The sequence below is a fragment of the Bufo bufo genome, chromosome 2 (assembly GCF_905171765.1).
Source record: "Bufo bufo chromosome 2, aBufBuf1.1, whole genome shotgun sequence".
NCBI lineage: Eukaryota > Metazoa > Chordata > Amphibia > Anura > Bufonidae > Bufo > Bufo bufo.
In genome coordinates, this window is record NC_053390.1 from 486,528,673 (window position 1) to 486,553,226 (window position 24,554).

General features: G+C 45.3%; 1 long non-coding RNA gene across 1 annotated transcript; it reads right to left on the reverse strand.

Moving 5' to 3' along the window:
- Positions 1-15,131: 15,131 nt before the first annotated feature.
- LOC120991631 lies at positions 15,132-23,275 on the reverse strand. The gene is made up of 3 exons (XR_005776741.1): positions 23,265-23,275; positions 21,388-21,391; positions 15,132-15,283 (listed from the first exon to the last, which is right to left on the reverse strand). It is a non-coding gene; the product is annotated as an uncharacterized LOC120991631 (long non-coding RNA).
- Between the last annotated feature and the right edge of the window lie 1,279 nt (positions 23,276-24,554).

Sequence of the window (24,554 nt, forward strand, 5' to 3'; positions counted from 1 at the left end):
GGCCTTTTGTCACTAAACAAAGACTGAGAGAAGCCAGCCTGACTTGGCCCTTGAATGGCAGAACTGGGGCCTGGTTGGGGGTGTATCTCTCCAGCCAGTGCCTGATGTTTAAGTTGGTCCACCACTTTCACCAGTTCTAATGGATCCATTTTGGTGTCCATTATACTGATGACTGAGGTGACCACATTGACAAATATATTTTGCTTCTCTGGGGAATATTGTGTGATATAGGGAGCAAAGGCTTTACACAGTTTTTCCTCCTTGGTTTCATCTTTTCTTTTCTGGAGATACTCGAGCACATGGTGGTCTATATGTGCCCGAGCATCTCCAGACTCTGTGGCCCTTTGCCTGCCACCCCTTCTTGCCCGTTGCATTGGCTGGAGTGGAGGGCACATTCTCAGTTGCCTCGGCATTGGCGGCCTCTTCGCTAACCTCCTGGCGTTAGCACTCAGGGGCTGGGATTTCTTGTCCCTGCTAGACATGTGCCGCTGGGGAGTGTGGCCCTGCTGCCTCATCTGGTTTAGAGGAGGATTCGCCAGCAGCTTCTGCAATAAAGGGGTTATCCAAGTTATGGAAAAAAAAATTAAAACCTCATAAAATTTATCAGGACATACATATACATTGGTTAAGCTTGATTTTTTAAGAGAAAAACCCATACTTACACCTTTTTATGGTTCTGTTATTGCTGTGTTTACATGCTGAAGTACATGCTGAGGGGGCGTATGACAACAATGCCTGAGCTCTCTCTCGTGAATATTTTTGTGTCCTGGGGGTGGTATTAGGAGTGCTATGTGTACTTGTTGAGGGGGCCAGGGCTCTAATAACGATCCCCAGACGCGGGAGGGGAACGGGTAAACTGGCCCATGGAAGTGAGGGAAGGAGCCAGACACATACCCTGCTGCTGATTCAATCTATCACCATGGCTCTGGTAAGGATTGCTCATGCGCGATCGCTTACAATCGCCGAGGCTGTGTGAGGAGAGCGAGAGAGGGGCGGGCACCAAAGGCTCTGACGTCTCGTTTACAGAGTTGGGACACTCCCTCAAGCAGGGAGAAGCTTGTAAGCGAGACGTTAGCGCCTGAGCAGGGTTGATGACGTCGGGGGTCACATGACCCAAAACGGCAGTGGCAAAACAGAGCCAAATCAATAAAGCAAGTGATTTTGAAAATAGTTTAATATACAGGGTGGGCCATTTATATGGATACACCTTAATAAAATGGGAATGGTTGGTGATATTAACTTCCTGTTTGTGGCACATTAGTATTTGTGGCAGGGGCTGAGGTGTACATTGGCGTGGAGTCGGGAGGGATGCCTATCACCCTCCATGATCTATCTGGCTGAACTGTGCCCGGAGCCAGTGCGGGGTAGGCCTGAATAAGTGGGCCACCCAAGAGAGTGGGATGAAAGAAAGAAGGGTCGGGAGGGTGGGGCCTGAAGCGACCGTCCACAGGGTGAGGTCGCGTGACAAGATATAGTCAGCAGCCCCGCCCACAAATACAGGCTGTAACCAGCCTTAATACTTGTGGCAGGGGCTGAGGTGTACATTGGCGTGGAGTCGGGAGGGATGCCTATCACCCTCCATGATCTATCTGGCTGAACTGTGCCCGGAACCAGTGCGGGGTTTTCCTGAATAAGTGGGCAAAAAGACTACCCGCGCTGTAGGAGGGAAATAGTTAATTGAACCGAACGACCCGGGAGGCATCAAGGGCCTGAGTGATTCAGGCAGGAGCTGGGCTGTTAAATGACCTGAGCGCTTTGGGAAGGCACTGGGTATTTAATGAAGTGACGGTCCAGGATGACAGTGGAAGCGCAGGCTTTGGTGATCCAGGATGAGAGAGGCACCGTGGGCCTGGGCGATGTAGGATGAGAGAGGCAACGTGGGCCTGGGCGATCCAGGACGACTGAGGTAGAGCGAGCCTGGGTGATCCAGGATGATGGAGGCAGAGCGAGCCTGGGTAATCTAGAATAACCGAAACGGAGCGAGCCTGGGCGATCCAGGATGACAGGAGCAGCGCGAGCCTGGGCGATCCAGGATGACAGGAGCAGCGCGAGCCTGGGCGATCCAGGATGACAGGAGCAGCGCGAGCCTGGGCGATCCAGGATGACAGGAGCAGCGTGAGCCTGGGCGATCCAGGATGACAGGAGCAGCGCGAGCCCGGGGCGATCCAGGATGACAGGAGCAGCGCGAGCCTGGGCGATCCAGGATGACCGGAGCAGCGCGAGCCTGAGCGATCCGGGATGACAAGAGCAGAGCGGGCCTGGGCGATGCAGGATGACAGGAGCAGCGCGAGCCTGGGCGATGCAGGATGACAGGAGCAGCGCGAGCCTGGGCGATCCAGGATGACAGGAACAGCGCGAGCCTTGGCGATCCAGGATGACAGGAACAGCGCGAACCTGGGCGATCCAGGACGACAGAACGAGCCAGGGCGATCCTGGATGACGGGGGTAGAGCGAGCCTGGGTGAACCAGGATGATAGAGACAGAGCGAGCCTGGGCCAGCCAGGAAACCGAGACAGAGAGAGCCTGGGCGATCCAGGAAGACAGAGGCAGAGCGGGCCTGGGCGATCCAGGATGACAGAGGCAGAACGGGCCTGGGCGATCCAGGATGACAGAGGCAGAACGGGCCTGGGCGATCCAGGATGACAGAGGCAGGACGGGCCTGGGCGATCCAGGATGACAGAGGCAGAACGGGCCTGGGCGATCCAGGATGACAGAGGCAGAACGGGCCTGGGCGATCCAGGATGACAGAGGCAGAACGGGCCTGGGCGATCCAGGATGACAGAGGCAGAACGGGCCTGGGCGATCCAGGATGACAGAGGCAGAACGGGCCTGGGCGATCCAGGATGACAGAGACTGCGTATACCTGGGGGATCCAGGATGACAGAGATGGAACGAGCCTGGGCGGTCCATGGAGACTGGCTGAACAGGAAGACTGGATATCCGGCGGTACTGCAGCCCTGTTCATTTTGGAAAATTTATCGGCACCTAGGTAAAGACAACAAGCTCATAAAGACCGCCCTGAGCCCGAAATGGCACATGAGACAGCCGGAAAACAACATCTCCACCTGGGAAAGGAAGGGCCCGGTTAAGGGTTATCCTGCCCACCCCCATACATGCGTCAGGGCGGTATAACACGGCGGTGCCACACGCATGAGCACGGGAGGGCGGCATGGGACAGCTGTGTCAGGTACCCGGCATGGAGGGTGGCACAATACCACTAAGCTGTGTAATGTGCCCAGAAGGGTGGCACAAAGAAGCAGCACTGAACACGTGTGCACAGGAGGGCATCACACCCCTGCGCTATCAACAAGTGCACAGGAGGGTGGGATGACATGCGGTGGGATGAACCTGTGCACAGGAGGGCGGTATACCAGGTGTCACTGGCATGGCATAAGAGGGCAGCACAACACGGCCGTGCCGTATAAAATGTGGTGCGATGCACATGCCTGCTTGGTAGAATACCAATTCATACCGGCACATTCGGAAATAAGAATGATTAAAGGGAACCTGTCACACATCTTTGTTTTTATAAAACTGTCTTTTTTCTTAAAACACTTTGTTGCTATGTCATTATACCTGGGAAATGTATGATGATTACTACACAATCTCACAATGTACAATAGGGGCTCATGGTGCTGCAATGTTTAGGGTCGCATCCGTTTTTCAAGGAGAATGACAACACCGAGTTGTCCATTTAGTAATGGAAATATCATATAGTATTAGGTAATAACATACAGTATCGGGAAAAACATCAAAAGTATCAGGTAATAACATCATATAGCAGATGGATGTGACATATCAACCCTCATCCCTGACATGCTCTAACTTCCTGCCGCTAGCCAGGACGACACCGGAAGCCGTGACCGCAGGGCTGGCTGACTAGGCAAAAGTAGAGCTACCTGCAGCCGTCATTAACCGCCTCAGGCTCAAATCTCTGTCAGTATTAGGGGTTAAATATGCGGACAAGTCGACATTATGCTCTCAACTTGTGCTGGGGAAAAACATCAAATGAAAACATCACGCCCGGCGGAACGGTCCGCCCCTCCTGAAGTGCTGTGGACGCCGGACCCGCCGAACCCTAGCCACGGACAGAAACATACCGGTTGTGAGGAGGCTCCCCCGGAGCCGGAGGGGAGAGGAAGCCCGGCCGGAGCCGGCCGGACGCTGCCCCTCGCTGGGGAAGCCTAGAGAGGCGAGACCTTACCCGGAAGTGACATGGCAGAAAACCGGAAGTGACGGAACGGGCCGAGGAAAGCCTGCCTGAAGCGACCGTCCACAGGGTGAGGTCGCGTGACAAGATATAGTCAGCAGCCCCGCCCACAAATACAGGCTGTAACCAGCCTTAATACATGTGAGGGGGGAAACTTTTCAAGATGGGTGGTGACCATGGCGGCCATTTTGAAGTGGCCATTTTGAATCCAACTTTGTTTTTTTCAATAGGAAGAGGGTCATGTGACATCAAACTTATTGGGAATTTCACAAGAAAAACAATGGTGTGCTTGGTTTTAACGTAACTTTATTCTTTCATGAGTTATTTACAAGTTTCTGACCACTTATAAAATGTGTTCAATGTGCTGCCCATTGTGTTGGATTGTCAATGCAACCCTCTTCTCCCACTCTTCACACACTGATAGCAACACCGCAGGAGAAATGCTAGCACAGGCTTCCAGTATCCGTAGTTTCCGGTGCTGCACATCTCGTATCTTCACAGCATAGACAATTGCCTTCAGATGACCCCAAAGATAAAAGTCTAAGGGGGTCAGATCGGGAGACCTTGGGGGCCATTCAACTGGCCCACGACGATCAATCCACTTTCCAGGAAACTGTTCATCTAGGAATGCTCACCTATAATGTGGTGGTGCACCATCTTGCTGGAAAAACTCAGGGAACGTGCCAGCTTCAGTGCATAAAGAGGGAAACACATCATCATGTAGCAATTTTGCATATCCAGTGGCCTTGAGGTTTCCATTGATGAAGAATGACCCCACTATCTTTGTACCCCATATACCACACCATACCATCAAATTTTTTCTTCCAACAGTCTTGGAGGGATTTATCCAATGTGGGTTAGTGTCAGACCAATAGCGGTGGTTTTGTTTGTTAACTTCACCATTCACATAAAAGTTCGCCTCATCACTGATCAAAATCTTCTGCGTAAACTGAGGGTCCTGTTCCAATTTTTGTTTTGCCCATTCTGCAAATTCAGTGCACCGATCTGGGTCATCCTCGTTGAGATGCTGCAGTAGCTGGAGTTTGTAAGGGTGCCATTTGTGAGTAGCTAATATCCGCCGAAGGGATGTTCGACTAATGCCACTCTCCAGTGACATGCGGCGAGTGCTACGCTGTGGGCTCTTGCTGAATGAAGCTAGGACAGCCACTGATGTTTCTTCATTAGAGACAGATTTCATCCGTCCACATTTTGGCAAATCCAACACTGAACCAGTTTCATGAAACTTAGCAAGCAGTTTGTTAACTGTAGCATGGGAGATGGGTGGTCTCGTAGGGTGTCTTGCATTGAAATCTGCTGCAATGACCCAGTTACTACGTTCACCAGACATCAACACAATTTCTATCCGCTCCTCACGTGTTAACCTCGGCGACATGTCAATGGCTGTAAACAAAGAGAAACTTGTAAATAACTCATGAAAGAATAAAGTTACGTTAAAACCAAGCACATTGTTTTTCGTGTGAAATTCCCAATAAGTTTGATGTGTCACATGACCCTCTTCCTATTGAAAAAACAAAAGTTGGATTCAAAATGGCCGACTTCAAAATGGCCGACTTCAAAGTGAAAAGTTTCCACCCTCACATATACTAATGTGCCACAAACAGGAAGTTAATATCACCAACCATTCCTTTTTATTAAGGTGTATCTATATAAATTGCCCACCCTGTAGTAATATAATAGCTCTTAGCATCATTTATATAACTCTGATAACCTATTTTCCACAGTGCTGAAAGGATAATGACTAGTGTTGATTGAGCATGCTCGGCCGAACACCAGTTCGGCTCGAGCATTGCGATGCTCGGCACATCTCGGTGTTCGGCCAAATACCGCTTGTGCTCGAGCGCGATGCTCAAGTCTCCTCCCCGCACATTTGTTGGCTGCTACACAGTCAATAAACGTGCAGGTAAGTACTTCCACTCCCTGTAATGCTGTAGCCATGTTGGTTACTGACATTACAGTGATTGGCTGGCCGGAACATGTCATCGGGTGGTATAAAGCAACCGATGACAAGTGGTTTGGCCAGTCTTAGTCAGGGAGAGCTGTGCTGTAGAAGGGACAGATAGTGTAGGGAATTGAATTTAATTTTGTTAGGCAGGGTTGTGTTAGAGACCCAAAAGTCCTTTTAAGGACTATTGTTGTATCTGGCAGCAATATATATTTTTAGCGCAACCTGCGCTAAATACCTTGCAATTGTTTGGCCGCTTCAGACCATGACATTATCTGCGCTACATCTCCTGTGTAACGTGTGCGTAGCCTAAAAATATCTGTGACATCCAGTGTACTTTTTCCATAGACTGTGTACGCTGCGGACCGTGACATTACCTGCGCTACATCTCCTGTATAACGTTTGCACATCCTAAAAATATCTGTGACACCCAGTGTACTTTTTCCGTAGACGCTGTGGACAGTGACATTACCTGCGCTACATCTCCTGTATAACGTTTTGCGCATACTAAAAATATCTGTGTCATCCAGTGTACTTTTTCCATAGATGCTGCAGACAGCGACATTATCTGCGCTTGTCATGTTACACATGCATGGTTTGCCCTTTTATCCTGTGTGTCCCTTCTCTCTTTCCTTAGTCCCTCCTCTTTCTATTGTCTCCTCCCTTTTTTTCATTCTGGCTTCACCCTTAGGCCCCTTTCACACGGGCGAGTTGAACGCATTGCACCCGCACTGAATCCTGACCCATTCATTTCTATGGGGCTGTGCACACGAGCGGTAATTTTCACGCATCACTTGTGCATTGCGTGAAAATCGCAGCATGCTCCTCTTTGTGCGTTTTTCACATAACGCAGGCCCCATAGAAATGAATAGGGTTGCGTGAAAATAGCAAGCATCCGCGAATGCGGTGCGATTTTCACGCACGGTTGCTAGGAGACGATTGGGATGGAGACCCGATCGTTATTATTTTCCCTTGTAACATGGTTATAAGGGAAAATAATAGCATTCTGAATAAAGAATGCATAGTACAATAGCGCTGGAGGGGTTAAAAAAAATATATATATTTAACTCACCTTAATCCACTTGATCGCGCAGCCCGGCTTCTCTTCTGTCTTCTTCTTTGCTGTGTGCAGGAAAAGGACCTGTGGTGACGTCACTCCGGTCATCACATGATCCATCACCATGGTAAAAGATCATGTGACGGACCATGTGATGACCGGAGTGACGTCACCACAGGTCCTTTTCCTGCACACAGCAAAGAAGAAGACAGAAGAGAAGCCGGGCTGCGCGATCAAGTGGATTAAGGTGAGTTAAATATTTATTTTTATTTTTTTAACCCCTCCAGCGCTATTGTACTATGCATTCTGTATTGAGAATGCTATTATTTTCCCTTCTAACCATGTTATAAGGGAAAATAATACAATCTACAGAACACCGATCCCAAGCCCGAACTTCTGTGAAGAAGTTCGGGTCTGGGTACAAAACATGCCAATTTTTCTCACGCGCGTGCAAAACGCATTACAATGTTTTGCACTCGCGCGGAAAAATCCTGCATGTTCCCGCAACGCACCCGCGCCTTTTCCCGCAACGCCCGTGTGAAAGGGGCCTTAATCTCAGCCACATGTATTCTGTTAGCTGCTCACAGCATGATTTTTTGACCTATCCATTTGTTCATCGGTGTATGATCTGCACAGTTTAGAATAAACCTCTTCACGATCTACAAGGTGTCGTTTGGATCGAGTCACTGTCAGCCAATTCAACTAAGGCTACTTTCACACTGGCGTTTTGAATTCCGTTTGTGAGATCCCTTTCAGGGCTCTCACAAACGGTTCAAAACGGATCATTTCAGCCCCAATGCATTCTGAATGGATAAGGATCCGTTCAGAATGCATCAGTTTGGCTCCGTTCCGCCTCCATTCCGCTCTGGATGTGGACACCAAAACGCTGCTTGCAGTGTTTTGATGTCCGCCTGGCAATACGGAGCCAAACTGATCCGTCCTAACTTACAATGTAAGTCAATGGGAGCAGATACGTTTTCACTGACATAATATGGTGCAATTGAAAATGGATCCGTCCCCCATTGACTTTCAATGTAAGTCAGGACAGATCCGTTTTGACTTTGTTCTTCATAATGCAAACGGATCCGTTCTGAACGGATACAATCGTTTGCATTATAGGTGCACATCCGTCTGTGCAGATACCAGACGGGTCCGCATCTAACGCAGGTGTGAAAGTAGCCTAAGATTTATGGTTACCGCTATTTCAGGACAACTGTTAGTTACAGAGATCTCACTTTCAATGCTTAGATTGGAGAGGCAGAACAGTCAAAAAATCTGTGAAAGGATCTTAGAAGATCAGCCAAATATCTTTCAAAGGATCTTTGCTAGCTATGCATGTATAGTGAGATGTATATGGATACTGGAATATAGCAGCAAAGCACAGTGCAAGCCTGCATACTCCAGCCATCAAGCAAATCTCAGCATATGATTCATCAGTTTTCAGCACAGATTGATAGCAAGGACTGTTCATGCAACTGTTATATAATCAGCTTCTACACTGTCTGTGTATTGCCACATGCATTTCTACCTGCAAGTGAATCTAAGCTCTGTATGCAAACGAAAGTAACTTTTCAGCAGCCATTACTATACTATTCCCTCTTGCTCCTCTCCCCACTGGTTGCCTAGGAAACCCAATCATCTAGCCAGAACATTGATACATTTCTATGCAAACACATACCTTGTAATTTTAACCCTCTGCTTATCATCACAATACACCAGCAAGGCAATGTACAATCTGAGGAACCTAGCACACAGCAAGAACCTGAACTTCCTTCAGATCAGGAGTTAGATCCTATAAGCCACATAAAACAAAAATGTTTAGTAAAACCAACCTGTGAGGTTCAACAGAACTATGAGGCTGACAAAGAGGAACTGCTGGGTAACATCAGTCACTTATGGTCTGACACTGTTGAATGCATGTCAGCTCTGTCTCCACCAACTCATGAAGTATTGCACCTAGAGGGTGCTGTTAACCAATTGAATGCTGCTTATAAGAACTATCAAAGACTGTCTGCCAAATATGCTGATCTCTTAACCACTACAGGACCGCCGTACGCAGGATTGCGTCTTTGCAGCGGCCCTGTTATTCCGAGTGGACGCGCCGGCGCGTCATCTCGCGAGACGCGAGATTTCCTGTGAACGCGCGCACACAGGCACGCGCGTTCACAGGAACTGCAGGTAATCGAGTGGATCTGCAGCCTGCCAGCGGCGATCATTCGCTGCCAGGCTGTAGATACGATTTTTTTTAACCCCTTAAAGGTATATTAGAGGCTGTTTTGATAACAGCGTCTAATATACCTGCTACCTGGTCCTCTGGTGGTCCCTTTTGCTTGGATCGACCACCAGAGGACACAGGCAGCTCTGTAAAGTAGCACCAAACACCACTACACTACACCTCTCTGTCACTTATTAACCCCTTATTAGCCCCTGATCATCCCATATAGACTCCCTTATCACCCCCCTGTCACTGATCACCCCCCTGTCATTGATCACCCCCCTGTAAGGCTCCATTCAGACGTCCGTATATGTTTTGCGGATCCGCGGATCCACAAACCACATACGGACGTCTGAATGGAGCCTGACAGGGGGGTGATCAATGACAGGGGGGTGATCACCCCATATAGACTCCCTGATCAATCCCCTGTAAGGCTCCATTCAGACGTCCGCATGTGTTTTGCGGATCCGCAAAACACATACGGACGTCTGAATGGAGCCTTACAGGGGGGTGATCACGCCATATAGACTCCCTGATCACCCCCCTGTCATTGATCACCCCCCTGTAAGGCTCCATTCAGTCGTCCGTATGTGTTTTGCGGACAAGAATTGGACATGTTCTATAGCAGGCATGGCCAACCTGAGGCTCTCCAGCTGTTGTAAAACTACAACTCCCACCATGCCCAGGCTGATAGCTGTAGGTAGCCTGGGCATGCTGGGAGTTGTAGTTTTGCAACAGCTGGAGAGCCTCAGGTTGGCCATCCCTGTTCTATAGGCTCTACAAAAAACGCAGTGTTCGTCCGATCAGGCCTGATCTTGTGCGCACACTTGCGTTCAGTCCGCCCCACCGCAGTGACAGAATTTCTTTTTTTCTGATCACTGCAAAAACACAGTAAAATCACTGCGGCGCTATAAAAAGATCACTTTTGAGGGGCATGGCGAGTTCATAGAAGATTTTTTTTTTGTCACAAGTTAGCGGAAATAGATTTTTTTTGTTTTTGATTTTTTGTTTTTTCTTACAAAGTCTCATATTCCACTAACTTGTGACAAAAAAAAAAATCTCACATGAACTCACCATACCCCTCACGGAATCCAAATGCGTAAAACACCCCAAGGTATTCGCTGAGGGGCATATTGAGTCCATGAAAGATTGAACTTTTTGTCACAAGTTAGCGGAAAGGGAGACTTTGTGAGAAAAAAAAAATTTCCGCTAACTTGTGCCAAAAAAAAAAAACTATGAACTCGCCATGCCCCTCACGGAATACCTTAGGGGTGTCTTCTTTCCAAAATGGGGTCACATGTGGGGTATTTATACTGCCCTGGCATTTTAGGGGCCCTAAAGCATGAGAAGAAGTCTGGAATCCAAATGTCTAAAAATGCCCTCCTAAAAGGAATTTGGGCCCCTTTGCGCACCTAGGCTGCAAAAAAGTGTCACACATGTGGTATCGCCGTACTCAGGAGAAGTTGGGCAATGTGTTTTGGGATGTCATTTTACATATACCCATGCTGGGTGAGAGAAATATATCGGTCAAATGCCAACTTTGTATAAAAAAATGGGAAAAGTTGTCTTTTAGAGAGACATTTATCTCACCCAGCATGGGCATGTGTAAAAAGACACCCCAAAACACATTGCCCGACTTCTCCTGAGTACGGCGATACCACATGTGTGACAATTTTTTGCAGCCTAGGTGGGCTAAGGGGCCCACATCCCAAAGAGCACCTTTCGGATTTCACAGGGCATTTTTTACACATTTTGATTTCAAACTACTTCTCACGCATTAGGGCCCCTAAAATGCCAGGGCAGTATAACTACCCCACAAGTGACCCCATTTTGGAAAGAAGACACCCCAAGGTATTTCGTGATGGGCATAGTGAGTTCATGGAAGTTTTTATTTTTTGTCACAAGTTAGTGGAATATGAGACTTTGTAAGAAAAAAAAATCAAAAAAAAAATCATCATTTTCCGCTAACTTGTGACAAAAAATAAAAAGTTATATGAACTCACTATGCCCATCAGCGAATACCTTAGGGTGTCTACTTTCCGAAATGGGGTCATTTGTGGGGTGTTTGTACTGTCTGGCCATTGTAGAACCTCAGGAAACATGACAGGTGCTCAGAAAGTCAGAGCTGCTTCAAAAAGCGGAAATTCACATTTTTGTACCATAGTTGGTAAACGCTATAGCTTTTACCCAAACCATTTTTTTTTTACCCAAACATTTTTTTTTTTATCAAAGACATGTAGAACAATAAATTTTGAGAAAAATTTATATATGGATGTCGTTTTTTTTTGCAAAATTTTACAACTGAAAGTGAAAAATGTCATTTTTTTGCCAAAAAATCGGTAAATTTCGATTAATAACAAAAAAAAGTAAAAATGTCAGCAGCAATGAAATACCACCAAATGAAAGCTCTATTAGTGAGAAGAAAAGGAGGTAAAATTCATTTGGGTGGTAAGTTGCATGACCGAGCAATAAACCGCTAAAGTTGTGGAGTGCCGATTTGTAAAAAAGGGCCTGGTCACTAGGGGGGTATAAACCTGTGGTCCTTAAGTGGTTAAGCAGACTGTGATTGTCTATTGTTGTGACTTAGATGAAGGTCAGATCACATTTTATGACCAATTTGTGAAGAAATCCATATCATTCCAAAGGGTTCACATACTTTTTCTTGCAACTGTATATAAATATATATATATATATATATATATATATACATACACGTATATAGACTTATAGTATACACATTTGGAGAATCGTTTAAAGATCAATTGGACAACATCATAGTGTAAATTAAAAGAAAATACAGATTTAACTCCCTTCACCCAGGTATCGGATGGGATAAACTCAAGACACCCTTCGAAATACCTCCTGCGCCTGGGTAGCCTATAGGATCTCACGGAATGACAGCAGTCCAAACTTGTACTTCTTGCCAATCGTCTTTATTGAACCACAGGGTAGGGGTGAAGGTATCTGCTCAACGCGTTTCGAGGTATAAGAGAGACCCCTTCATCAGGAGCATATGACATAATGCATGTTGTAGAGGGTATAAATACACAAGCTGTTTGCGACAAATTAGTTTATCAGAGCCAAAAACCGGAAGTGATATCACTTCCACATTTGAAAAATGGCACTAAAACGGGGTAAAGAACGTCACCTCCGGTTTGCGCTCCAGCATGGTGGGGGTTTTCTACTGTCTGGGCATTGTAGAACCTCAGGAAACATGACGTGCTCAGTAAGTCAGAGCTGCTTCAAAAAGCGGAAATTCACATTTTTGTACCATAGTTTGTAAACGCTATAACTTTTACCCAAACCATTTTTTTTATCAAAGACATGTAGAACAATAAATTTAGAGAAAAAATGTATATAGAAATGTATTAAAAAAAAAAAAATTACAACTGAAAGTGAAAAATGACATTTTTTTGCAAAGATTTCGGTAAATTTCGATTAATAACAAAAAATGTAAAAATGTCAGCAGCAATGAAATACCACCAAATGAAAGCTCTATTAGTGAGAAGAAAAGGAGGTAAAATTCATTTGGGTGGTAAGTTGCATGACCGCGCAATAAACTGTGAAAGTAGTGTAGTGCAGAATTGTAAAAAGTAGTCTGGTCATTAAGGGTGTTTAAGCTAGGGGAGCTGAGGTGGTTAAAGGGCTTCTTCACTCCACTAAAGTCATTATTTTTTTTTGGGCTACTTAAATTCCTTATACAGGGATATATCAATATATAATACTCTTTCTCATTTTCGTTCAGTAGTTATATAAAAAAAACTGACTTTTATAATGTAAATTACCTCTCTACCAGCAAGTAGGGCGGCTACTTGCTGGTAGCAGCTGCATCCTCCTTTCATAAAGACGTCCCCTCCTCATGTTGATTGACAGGGCCAGCGAACGCGCTCGTCCTCTGACTGGCCCTGTCTGCAATTCAAATCCCGCGCCTGTCTTCATTCGGCGCAGGCGCTCTGAGAGAAGGAGGCTCCCCTCCTCAGCACTCCCTCAGTGCGCCTGCGCCGATGACGTCACCGAAAGAGAAGACGTCATCGGCGCAGGTGCACTGAGGGAGTGCTGAGGAGGGGAGCCTCCTTCTCTCAGAGCGCCTGCGCCGAATGAAGACAGGCGCGGGATTTGAATTGCAGACAGGGCCAGTCAGAGGACGAGCGTGTTCGCTGGCCTTGTCAATCAACATGAGGAGGGGGCGTCTTTATGAAAGGAGGATGCGGCTGCTACCAGCAAATAGCCGCCCTACTTGCTGGTAGAGAGGTAATTTACATATTATAAAAGTCAGTTTTTTTTATATAACTACTGAACGAAAATGAGAAAGAGCATTATATATTGATATATCGCTGTATAAGGAATGCAAGTAGCCAAAAAAATATATATGACTTTAGTGGAGTGACAGAAGTCCTTTAAAGCGTTACAACACAGAATATTCCTGACAAGAATTAAAGGAATTGAATGAGCTCAATCTTGCAAGAGACGATTTAGTAATACAAAGACAAAAACAGAAGTAAAAATCGCACATCTCGTTGAATTCAGATCCCATCTCTCCACAACATCTAGACGCTCCACAAGATCATACAAATCCTTACGTTCAAGATCTTTTACTCTCAGCCAACAACTCATCAAAGCCTGCGCTGATGCAGAAGCTTCTAAAATCCAGGCAGCCTTCGCCCAAGAGAAAGCAGAGATGGAAACTGAAGCTGCACGGAAGAAAGCAGAGATGGAAGCTGAAGCTGCAAGGAAGAAAGCACAGATGGAAATTTTGAAAAAACAATGTGAGCATGCCAAAGACATGGCAAGACTAAAGTCTCTTTCAACCGGGCATCACGGATTTGGGCCGGATAGGATGCGGGTGCGTCGCGGGAAAATACACGATTTTTCCGCGCGAGTGCAAAACATTTTAATGCGTTTTGCACACGCGTGAGAAAAATCTGCATGTTTCATACCCAGACCCGAACCCGGACTTCTTCACAGAAGTTCGGGTTTGGGTTAGGTGTTGTGTAGATTTTATTATTTTCCCTTATAACATGTTTATAAGGGAAAATAATAGCATTCTAAATACAGAATGCTTAGTAAAATAGTGATGGAGGGGTTAAAAAAAAAAACTCACCTTAATCCACTTGTTAGCGCAGCCTTGCTTCTCTTCTTTCTTCTTCTTTAAGGAAAAGGATCTGTGGTGACGTCACTGCCCTCATCACATGGTCCATCACATGATCCATCACCATGGTGATGGATCATGTGATGGACCATGTAATGAGAAGGTCAATGGCCTCTTCTTCCATAGGTAGAGACTTGAGACATGGTGATGGATCATGTGACGGACCATGTGATGAGCGCAGTGACATCACCACAGGTCCTTTTCCTCACAGATCATCAAAGAAGAAGACAGAAGAGAACCGAACAAGTGAATGAGGTGAGTTAAATTATTTTTTATTTTTTTTAACCCCTCCATCCCTATTTTACTAAGCATTCTGTATTAAGAATGCCATTATTTTCCCTTATAACCATGTTATAAGGGAAAATAATAAAGATCGGGTCCCCATCCCGATCATCCCCTAGCAACCATGCGTGAAAATCGCACCGCATCCGCACTTGCTTGCAGATGCTTGCAATTTTCACGCAGCCCCATTCACTTCTATGGGTCCTGCGTTGCGTGAAAAACTCACAAAATAGAGCATGCTGCGATTTTCAGGCAAAGCACAAGTAATGCGTGAAAATCACCGCTCATGTGCACAGCACAATATAAATGAATGTGTCCGGATTCAGTGCGGGTGCAATGCGTTCCCCTCACGCATTGGACCCACGTGGAATTCTCGCCAGTGTGAAATGGGCCTAACAAACCCACTACTATACAGCTACAAACCAACACACCCTTGGACTGTACGCCAAATCCAGTGTTGAACGATCGGCAACATTCTATGTGCCCAAGTCCCTCAACATCAGTGTACCAGCCACTGCAACTAACTTTGTCCCACCTGCAACTGTATACCCAAAGTCTGAAAACACAGACATGTCACAGTTTGCTAAATACATGCTTCGTAGAGAACTCACTAGGACGAGCCTCACCATATTTGATGACAAACCTGAAAATTACAGAGGCTGGAAATTCACCTTTTAAGCCACAATCAGCAAGCTAGACATCACTGCTGCAGAAGAACTGGATCTACTCATCAGGTGGCTAGGTCCCCAGTCTGCCGAACGTATCAAGAGACTCAAAACTGTTTACACTTCCAATCCTGCTGCAGGTCTCGACGCTGCTTGGGACAGACTTGAGCGTAGCTTTGGCAGCTCTGAGGCCATCGAAGATGCCTTATTAAAAAGGTTTAAAGACTTCCCAAGGATTACAGCTAAAGACAATCTAAAGCTTCAAGAACTCTGTAATCTTCTACTAGAGCTTCAACTAGCTAAGGCTGACACCCTCCTACCTGGACTTAGTTACCTCAACACCCCTCGTGGCCTCAGCCCTATTGTCCTTAAGCTACCATATGGCATTCAAGAAAAATGGGTTAGTTAGAGATCAACTTACAAGAAAAAATACGGAGTTGCCTTTCCTCCTTTTTCCTACTTCTGTGACTTCATAAGGGAAATGGCAGACTCAAAGAATGACCCAAGTTTCTTCTATGGTGACTGTAACCCTCTCAGTCCATCTCCTCCAGGACTTGCAAACACACGTATAACGCACAGAGACTGCAGGGGCCCAGTATCAGTGAAGAGAACTGATGTTCAACCTGCACCTGCTACAGTTCTTCAAACTTGAGAATCCAAATCGCTAATGGCCCATACATAACAAGCCACATACACTTAAGAAATGCATCGGTTTCAGAAAGACCTCTACAAGAACGTAAGGAACTTTTAAAGGGATTTGGAGTTTGTTTCAGATGCTGTGCCTCCACAGAACACCTTGCAAAAGACTGTAAGGCTGTCATTAAATGCATGGAATGCGGTAGTGACAACCACGTACAAGCCTTTCATCTGTACCAACACAGCCCTACTCCATCCACAGACATCCCTCCCGGGGCAAAGCATGGCGGGGAGCACACTGAACAAACAGCTGCCTCCACCCCAGTATTCTCTACATACACTGAAGTCTGTGGGGAAGGACTTTGTGAGAAATCCTGTGCAAAAATATGCTTGGTTCATGTATACACAAAGGGCCAGCCAGAAAGGGCCATAAGACTGTATACCATTCTTGACGATCAGAGTAACCGATCTTTTGAAAGTAGAAGGTTCTTTGATCTGTTAGGCATAGCAGGAGACGCTCTACCTTATCCCTAGGTACTTGTGCAGGCATTACAGAAGTCTTGGGTAAAAGAGCCAGTGGCCTCGTAGTTGCTCCTCTCAATAGCAACATGGAAATACCCTTGCCTACTATCATCAAGTGTAATCTAAGAATGAGATCCCCACTCCTGAAGCTGCCTTGAACCGTACTCACTTGAAGGACATAGCTGATCAAATACCAGCCTTTAATGAAAATGCTGATATCCTGCTGCTACTCGGGAGAGACATTCTAAGGGTGCACAAGGTTTGCTATCAAATCATCAGCCCACATAATGCACCTTACGCCCAGCGTCTGGATCTAGCCTGGGTCATTATAAGCAACGTCTGCCTTAGCAACGCCAGGAAACCTTACTCAGTTTCTTCATTTAAAACACACGTTCTGCCAAATGGACGCACTACTTGTTTTCCACGACGACAACATCACTACAGTGTGAAAGAAAAGTTGTGTGACAAAGGTACACAAGAGCGCATCATACTAGATGATAGGAAACCATTTATCTTCTGGGATGACAACATTGGAAACACAGTGTTTGAGGTAACCACAAGAGACAACGAGTTAGCAGCCATGATGGAAGACAAAGAATTCTTGTGAACCATGAGTAAAATGTTCTACCAAGATGATTCCAACAGCTGGGTGGCACCGCTACCATTTCACATCCCAAAGAAGAGAATTCCAAATAATAGACAATATGTAGATTTACAGTTCATCTCTTTAGAGCGCAACCTGAATCGGAAAAGGAGATAAAGAAACATTTTGTCGACTTTATGCAGAAGGTGTTTGAGAGCGATCATACTGAGCCTGCACCACCTCTTACAGAAGGAGAAGAATGCTGGTACCTTCCGTGTTTTGGTGTCTACCATCCTCACAAGTCTGACCAGATTAGGGTGGTCTTTGACTCAAGCGCTTGTTATGAAGGCGTTTCTCTCAATGACAATCTTCTCACTAGGCCTAACCTGAACAATAACCTCCTAGGAGCCTTACTCTGCTTTAGACAAGAACCAATTGCCATTATGGCCGACATTCAACAATGTTTCATTGCTTTATCGTCCGTGAAGAAAACAGAAACTTCCTCAGGTTCCGATGGTATCGCAATAATGTCAACGACAAGGTTTTAGACTATCGGATGAACGTTCTCGTTTTCGGTAATAGTCCTTCCCCCGCAGTTGCCATTTACGGACTGAGGAAAACCGCCAAAGTAGGCAAACAAGAGTTCAGGACTGATGCACGTCAGTTTGTTGAAAGGAACTTCTACGTAGACGATGGTCTCAAGTCTCTACCTATGGAAGAAGAGGCCATCGACCTTCTCACCAGAACTCAAAATATGCTTGCTACTGCCAACCTCAGACTACACAAAATCATCTAAAACAGCAATTAGGTAAGGAGAGTATTTACTTCTGATGATCATGTTGTCAGTGCTAAGGAATTCCAACTAGTGTCTGACCTTTCCCTCACACAACGCAGCCTTGGATTGCTGTGGGATGTTAGACAAGACACGTTCACATTTCAAACATCAGTCTGTGACAAGCCCTTCACAAAACAAGGAATACTGTCTGCAGTAAACAGTATCTATTATCCCTTGGGATTTATAGCACCATTTACTATGGAGGGCAAGATATTACTCAGACAACTTACTTCAGAGAACACTGTGGCGAAAATAACCTCGCCACTGGGTGTTGGAGGGGCCTGTTTGCCAGCCTCTTGCCTCAGGATTATGGCCCATATACTAACTTTGAAGGAGAAGACAGACCGGCCGCACAACATAAATCTGTGGAACTGTTTTGGGCAGGAAAGCCATGCTTGCGGTCAGCCAAATGTGACTTCCATAGAATTAGGGAACCCCTGCTTGGATCTGGGTGATTTTTGGATATGTTGTTCACCCAGATCAGAGCTATCCATGGATGTATAAATTATGGGGATATGTGGGGTTTTGATGTGTTTTCTGTGATTTGGTAAAAATTTGTGTTTTCTGCCTGTGAGTGATTAAGTTAGCCCATTATGTTTAGTAATTATATCACAGGCAGAGCCTATTGTGTTTTGGTAATTGTATTTTGTTGATTGCGTCAAAGACAATGCCCATTGTATTTTGTTGATTCCGTTACAGACAGAGGGAAGGGGGTTTTGTGTACAATTGCTGGGAAGATTTGCAGGGGGAGTGTCCCTTGCTAGGAGACCTGCATAAAAGGCTGAAAAATAACCCATTAAAGAGTTCCTGTTTTTACATTCAACATAGAGCCTCGTCTCATGTGTGTGGGGATTGCTATACGCTGTATACTCCCCTGGATATAACCCTTAGCTCTTGTAAGAGCTCTTCCTGTTCCTTGTTCCTGTGGTGGTTACAGTTAACAAGAGGCAACCTTGTCGCGGTAAGTGGGCCTATGCTCTTTGATCAAACTGTATACTAATTGCCTCTTAATAGTGCACAGCAAATGATTGATATAACCGCTGTATAGCCATGTTTTATCATAAGAAATGCTGCTTATTACATACAGTAGTCAATAGTATAGGAATGAGGAGGTGCGATTTAGTTTTACTCTACAAACCATAAATTTGTATTTTGACCACATCATCCTCTTTATGCATGTTGTCTTACTCCAAGCAGTATAGGCTCGAAAGCCTACTACCAATTAAGCATATTAGGTGATGGGCATCTCTGTAATGAGAAGGGGTGTGGTCTAATGACATCAACACCCTATATTAGGTGTGCATAATTATTAGGCAACTTCCTTTCCTTTGGCAAAATGGGTCAAAAGAAGGACTTGACAGGCTCAGAAAAGTCAAAAATAGTGAGATATCTTGCAGAGGGATGCAGCACTCTTAAAATTGCAAAGCTTCTGAAGCGTGATCATCGAACAATCAAGCGTTTCATTCAAAATAGTCAACAGGGTCGCAAGAAGCGTGTGGAAAAACCAAGGCGCAAAATAACTGCCCATGAACTGAGAAAAGTCAAGCGTGCAGCTGCCAAGATGCCACTTGCCACCAGTTTGGCCATATTTCAGAGCTGCAACATCACTGGAGTGCCCAAAAGCACAAGGTGTGCAATACTCAGAGACATGGCCAAGGTAAGAAAGGCTGAAAGACGACCACCACTGAACAAGACACACAAGCTGAAACGTCAAGACTGGGCCAAGAAATATCTCAAGACTGATTTTTCTAAGGTTTTATGGACTGATGAAATGAGAGTGAGTCTTGATGGGCCAGATGGATGGGCCCGTGGCTGGATTGGTAAAGGGCAGAGAGCTCCAGTCCGACTCAGACGCCAGCAAGGTGGAGGTGGAGTACTGGTTTGGGCTGGTATCATCAAAGATGAGCTTGTGGGGCCTTTTCGGGTTGAGGATGGAGTCAAGCTCAACTCCCAGTCCTACTGCCAGTTTCTGGAAGACACCTTCTTCAAGCAGTGGTACAGGAAGAAGTCTGCATCCTTCAAGAAAAACATGATTTTCATGCAGGACAATGCTCCATCACACGCGTCCAAGTACTCCACAGCGTGGCTGGCAAGAAAGGGTATAAAAGAAGAAAATCTAATGACATGGCCTCCTTGTTCACCTGATCTGAACCCCATTGAGAACCTGTGGTCCATCATCAAATGTGAGATTTACAAGGAGGGAAAACAGTACACCTCTCTGAACAGTGTCTGGGAGGCTGTTGATGGTGAACAGATCAAAACACTGACAGAATCCATGGATGGCAGGCTTTTGAGTGTCCTTGCAAAGCAAGGTGGCTATATTGGTCACTGATTTGTTTTTGTTTTGTTTTTGAATGTCAGAAATGTATATTTGTGAATGTTGAGATGTTATATTGGTTTCACTGGTAAAAATAAATAATTGAAATGGGTATATATTCGTTTTTTGCTAAGTTGCCTAATAATTATGCACAGTAATAGTCACCTGCACACACAGATATCCCCCTAAAATAGCTAAAACTAAAAACAAACTAAAAACTACTTCCAAAAATATTCAGCTTTGATATTAATGAGTTTTTTGGGTTCATTGAGAACATGGTTGTTGTTCAATAATAAAATTAATCCTCAAAAATACAACTTGCCTAATAATTCTGCACTCCCTGTAGTGATTGACAGGGGTAATCAAGGGGTTAATTAGGGTGATGGGGGGGTGATCTGGGGCTAAATGTGTTGTGCTTGGTGTACTCACAGTGATGTGTGCTCTCTGCTGGGACCAACCGACGAAAAGGAACCAGCTGAGAGCACAGAAGCCATTTAACACATTATATTTATAAATATAATGTGTTAAATGGCTTGTGATTCGATTTTTTAAAAATCACCAACCTGCCAGCGATGATCATTGGCTGGCAGGCTGGTGACGAACTCATCCTGTAACTTTTGCCAGCCCGCACTGCGCATGCGCGGGCCGGCTATGCGCGTAATCTCGCGTCTCGCGAGATGACGCGCCGATGCGTGAAGGAGGAACAAATCGACCGCCGCCAGAACGCAATCCTGCGTTAGGCGGTCCTGAGGTGGTTAAACTTGAATTTAGATGTTGTAGTTTGCCCAAAAAAATTGTGATTTGCAATGTCCCAAAAGCTCAGATGCAGTGCTGGTGCACTGAGCTTGCATAAAATGGCCGTCGCCCTCTACATAACTAACAGAATTATAAAAGTTAGTTTTTTTTGGTCAATGGGCTCAGGGCAGGGTAAAACGATTGTGCCCTGCACCCACACAACTATTTCTCTGTAGATCGCTGAGTTAGATTCTCTCCTATTCTCTCCCTGAAATCACAAGTCCAGCAGCATCTTCTCCCTACACTTGTAACAGCAGAGCGACGTGCAGCGATATGTGACTCAAGCTTATAAAGAGCCTGGGTCACATGCTGCTCTGGCAAATCACAGCCATGCTATTAGTAGGCATGGCTGTGATGGCTTCTAAGGTCAGACAGTTAACCACTTGTTGATTGGCTGCTCTGCAGCCTTTCAAAAAGCGCCAAGAAAGCGCCGAACCTGAAATTTTCAGGTTCGGGTCCGGGGTCTAAAAATCCTAAAGTTCGGAACGAACCCGAACTTTACAGTTCGGGTTCACTCAACCCTAATCAACATGCTTATTTATTGCATATAATGCCCTCGCATATATGCTCTTCGCATATAATGTTTTACAGGATCAGCTCAGCTGCAGGCCCTCGTATTTAATTTTTTGGAGGGTCAGCTCACCAGCAGGCCCTCACCTGCAATGTTTTATAGGGTCAGCTCACTAGCAGGCCCTCACCTACAATGTTTTACAGGGTCAGCTCACCTACAGGCCCTCACCTAATTATATCTAATAGGTAATTTGAGCACATGCTGCCTTGCTTGGAAGTGGTAGCCGTAGTTGCTTCTCAGACTCCCTCTCCGGAATCAAACCCTGATTCCCCGTTACACATAGTCACGGTGGTTTGCTCTGAAAATAATATCGAAAGTTGATAGGACAGACATCCGAATGGATCGTCGCCATCACGAGGACGTGCGATCGGGCCGAGGTTATCTACAGTCACCAACGCAGCAGCAGGCTCTCGCCCATAATGTTTTTGAGGGTCACCAGCAGGCCACCAATCATAATTTTTCAAGGGTGTGTATGATGCCCTTCTTTATGTGTAACAAAGGGTGTATTGTAGTGCCAGTTCCTTGTAATTTTTGGCAGTCCTTTTACTTAGTGCAAAGGCTTTATGAGTTTAGGAGTCCCACTACCTGAACAATTGTATCGGAGTTCTTCTTCCTTGTAAGTTTTGGCAGCACTTGCACTATATATACAAGTAAATATACAGGGAAGAATGTTTCGTAACAATTTCTCCTCTAAAATCGATTTTATCTTTGGTTTTGTGCGTATTATTGTCAGTCTGTAAAAGTGGTGTACTACTTGGACAACATCGTTCCCAGCAGTGACCTGGGAGTCCAAGATGCATCCAGACATACTCCCCAAGCTGTTCCTGAACCATTTCGGTGGTGTTTCCATCAATTTATGACCTTTTCCTATGGACCAGGCATCCTCCCCTCTTCAGAGCAGGGGGTGCCTGGTTTAATGCTCGGGTTCTCCCATTGACTTCCCAATGTGTTCGGCCCGAGCCCCTGAACATTATGGTGCTCAAACAACACTCTTTATATTAGGTAAATTGATTAGCCATATATATATTATATATTTTTTTCAGATAGACCATATTGTTATTGTAGGATCTAGATTGATTTGAGATAATTTCAACTGCAGTACAAATTATACTTGTCAATCTTGGGAGATAAAGAGATACATTTGATATATACATTTGTATAATCTCCAGAAAACAGATCTTAGTTTCTAGTCAATGGTCTGGTTGGCTATATATATATATATATATATATATATATATATCTATCAAGGAAAAAAGGCGGCACTGGTACAAAATCAAGTAGAGTTAGGGTGCACGTCCCAAGGGGAATAGGCTTCTTACCCCAATGTATAGATCCAGAAAAACGGGCGGCACTCCAAAGGATAAAAGTAAGTGAACCTTTATTCACCCAGGTGGTGCAACGTTTCGGCTCTACACTTGAGCCTTTTTCAAGCAAAGATACAACTCAAATCACAGCATTTTATACAAGTGAATCAATTAGCATATCAACATGTGATCACACTCCACCCAGTGGGTGTGTTACAAATCATGACAATCATATGTGAAAACAATGTAAGCATTGCATAAAGACAATAAACAAAGTGCGGATCAGGTAGGAAATACATGTAACATACATGTCATATATAATGTGACTAGAAACACATGCCACAAATATCTGTTAAAAGATCGATCTATCCGATCGGTGCGTTTTAGTGTAATATACTTTACAGGAGGGAGGAACAGAGAGGAGGGGCGATCAAGCAAACGAGGTGATTCCTGTCCAAGAAGGCGAGGTGATTCCTGTCATGCCGCTGTTCGGCATTGTTTACCATTCATTGCGCAGACGTAGCGCAGCACCAATCAGGGATATACATGCCGAAGGCGTCCGGTATCATCTGACCAGGTTGCAACGTCATCTTCCTGAGTCAGGACGTCTACCCCCAGGTGCATGCTCAGTAAAGAAAACCTGCTACCGGCGCCATCTTGCTTTATGGAAAAAGACCACTGTGTCAGAGCACTCAGTGTAACGCATCAAACCCACATTACGACGGGTATGAGCAGCTCAGAAAGACAGGGGCCACCTAGTAACCAGGGTGTCCATCTGTACTATCCAAGTGAGGCCATGCCATGACCACGGAACCTGCGGTCCATGCAAGGACATCACTAGGATTACTGAGTGCCATCCTACCCGAGAGGGATCTCCTCTTGTGGGCACACAGATGCCACAGAATGCAGATAGCATATATGTATTGTGTCGCTTATTCTTCCTATCTTGATCGACCAATCCCACAGTGATTGTGAAATTAAGAAACATGCAGTATAAACAGAAATATAATGCAAGCATCAAAAATAAAATAAAAATGAAAATAAAGGACAGAACGTCCAAAATGACCCTCTCCTATACGGTATGCTGCGATCACCCCGACCAGATCTGTCATTCCTCCTGTAGTGAAGTGTAGGTGATCTGTATGAAAAACAGAAAAAACAGAAAAAACATTATTATATTATTGAAGCAAGAAAAACATATTCTTTGAGTTATATAACTCTCTTAGTGTATACATGTAACACCTAGTAGCATCCATCCTGACACAGGAGGTAAGCCATCCCTACAGAACATCCCCAAAATTATATTCTACATTTAAACCATAAGGTTTCAAGCTGCCCAACCTGTGAATCCAGTTAAGCTCTCTACGCCTCAATACCCTCGATCTGTCCCCACCTCGTCTGTGTTGGGGAATATGGTCCACTATCCAGCATCTCAGGTCGCTTTCCCTGT